This window comes from Mastomys coucha, unplaced genomic scaffold (assembly GCF_008632895.1).
Source record: "Mastomys coucha isolate ucsf_1 unplaced genomic scaffold, UCSF_Mcou_1 pScaffold18, whole genome shotgun sequence".
NCBI lineage: Eukaryota > Metazoa > Chordata > Mammalia > Rodentia > Muridae > Mastomys > Mastomys coucha.
This window is the reverse complement of record NW_022196900.1, coordinates 110,168,262-110,170,682: the sequence shown is the minus strand read 5'-3', so window position 1 is coordinate 110,170,682 and position 2,421 is coordinate 110,168,262. Positions and strand designations below refer to the sequence as shown.

General features: G+C 47.9%; 1 pseudogene; it reads right to left on the bottom strand.

The window, feature by feature from the left end:
• Nucleotides 1-589: 589 nt before the first annotated feature.
• LOC116097361 lies at nucleotides 590-776 on the bottom strand (annotated as a pseudogene).
• Between the last annotated feature and the right edge of the window lie 1,645 nt (nucleotides 777-2,421).

Genomic DNA, 2,421 nt, shown 5'->3' with positions numbered 1-2,421 from the left:
TTGACTACATGTATCTATGCAGCACACTGATGCATTCCACAGGCTGGCCACAAGAGGGCAGCAGATCCTCCGGGACTAGCGTTAAGAGACCTATGAGCCACCATGTAGATCAGCACTTCTCAACCTGTGAGCCGTGACCCCTTTTGGGGACTGTACAGCCCTTTCACAGGGGTCACCTAAGATTATCAGAAGACACGACATTCACATAACAGTTCGTAACAGTATCAAAATTACAGTTGTGGAATAGCCACAAAAGTAATTTTATGGTTGGGGTCACCACGATATGAGGGACTATACCAAAGAGTGCCAGCATGAGGAAGGTTTCGAACCACCGGTGTAGATGCTGGGAATTGAAGGTGGGCCCTTAGCCAAGCAGCAAGGGCTTGTAATCAATAAGCCATCTTTCCAGCCCTGGGTTTTTTTATTTTTATTTTTTTTTTTATGTGCCTGTTTCTCTAGGAGACCCTGTGAGTGCTGGGAACGGAACCCACAACCCCCAGCAAGAGCAACAAAGTGCTCTCGACAGCTGAAGCCTCTCTCCAGTCTCTACTGTAAATGTTTAGTATGCTTGGTTTTTAGAAATCTTCTTTAGGAGAATGTGTGAGCGCTGCCCCCACTACCCACAGATTATGCAGTTAAGTGTCCCGCGTGTGGGACATCTCAGGGGTCCCACGTGTGGGACATCTCAGGGGTCAGCACATCAGAGAGCAGCGGCGGAGGAGCCTCACCCTGGGGAAAGCACCTTGTGGCCATGGTGTCCCCTGCCGGGTAAGTACTGCTAAGCTTGCCCAGCATACACAGTGAAAACGTGTGCGGGTGATTCGCTTTTAACTCTTTCACTCCGGAATAACTCTGACTGCTGCTATGTATTACCTATTTTAAATGCATACAGCATGAAGTGTTTGTTATTAAAGCACAGAAAAAGAGTTTAAAGAAAAATCTAGTGGGCTGATAGTGAAGCTCAGCTGCTGAGCTCCTTGGCGAGAGCCTGGTGCACAGCTCAAACTCGACTCTAGGTGTCGCTGTGGAGAGCTTTTCCATGGTGGTTATCTTTTATTTTATTTATTAGTTTTTGTTTTTGTTTTTGTTTTTTCGAGACAGGGTTTCTCTGGGTAGCCTTGGCTGTCCTGGAACTCACACTGTAGACCAGGCTTTATTTATTATTATTATTATTATTATTATTATTATTATTATTATTATTATCATTATTATTTTACTTATCCACTTTACATCTTGCTTGCTGGCCCCTCCCTGTCACCCCCTCCCACAGTTCTCCTCCCCCCTTCTCTTGTGAGCAGGTGGGGGTCCCCCTGGGTATTCCCCCACCCAGCATATCAAGTTTCTGCAGGGCTAGGCACATCCTCTCCCACTGAGGCCAGATAGGACAGCCCAGCTAGAAAAACATATCCCACAGACAGGCTACAGCTTTCGGGACAGCCTTCGTTCCAGCTGTTCAGGACCCATATAATCCAAACTGAACAATTGCTACATATGTGTGGGGAGGCCTAAGTCCAGCCCATGTATGCTCTTTGGTTGGTGGTTCAGTCTCTGAGAGTCCCAAGGGTCTAGGTTGGTTGACTCTGTTGGTCTTCCTGAGGAGTTCCTATCCCTTTGCCCTTAGAGGCTGCAATCCTTTCTCCTGTTCTCTCATAGGAATCGCCAAGCTCCATCCACTGTTTGGCTGTGGTTCTCTGCACCAGTCTAAGTCAGCTGCTGGGTGGAGCCTCTCAGGACAGCCATGCTAGGCTCCTGCCTGCAAGCATAACAGAGGATCATTAATAGTGTCAGGGGTTGGTGCTTGCCCATGGGATGGGTCTCAAGTTGGGCCAGTTATTGGCTGGCCATTCCCCCAGTCTCTAATCCATCTTTGTCCTTGCATTTCTTGTAGACAGGATACATTTGGAGCCAAAAGTTCTGTGGGTAGGTTGGTGTCCCTATCGCTCCACTGAGGCTCCTGCCTGGTTATAAGAGGTACCCACTTCCAGTTCTATATCCCTAACACTATGAGTCACAGCTAAGGTCACCCCCATTGAATCTTGGATGCCTCCGTAATGCCAGTCTCTTCCTGGAGATGCCCCCCCTCCCCACCCCGTCAGTTGCAGATTTCCATTCATTCTCATGGCTATCCGGTCATCTCTGCTGTCCCTCCCCTTCCCCTTCTCCTCTACCAGCTAGTTCCCTCCCTCCATCTGCCTCTTAGGACTATTTTATCTCCTTTCTAAATGATATTCAAACATCCCCACTGTGCCCTCCTTCTCCTTTAGCTTCTCTGGGTCTGTGGAGTGGAGTGTGGGTATCCTGTATTTTATGACTAATATCCACTTATAAGTGAGTACATACCATGCATGTGCTTTCGGGCAGGGCAAGGAAATACACATCAAAACAACTCTGAGATTCCACTTACACCAGTCAGAATGGCTA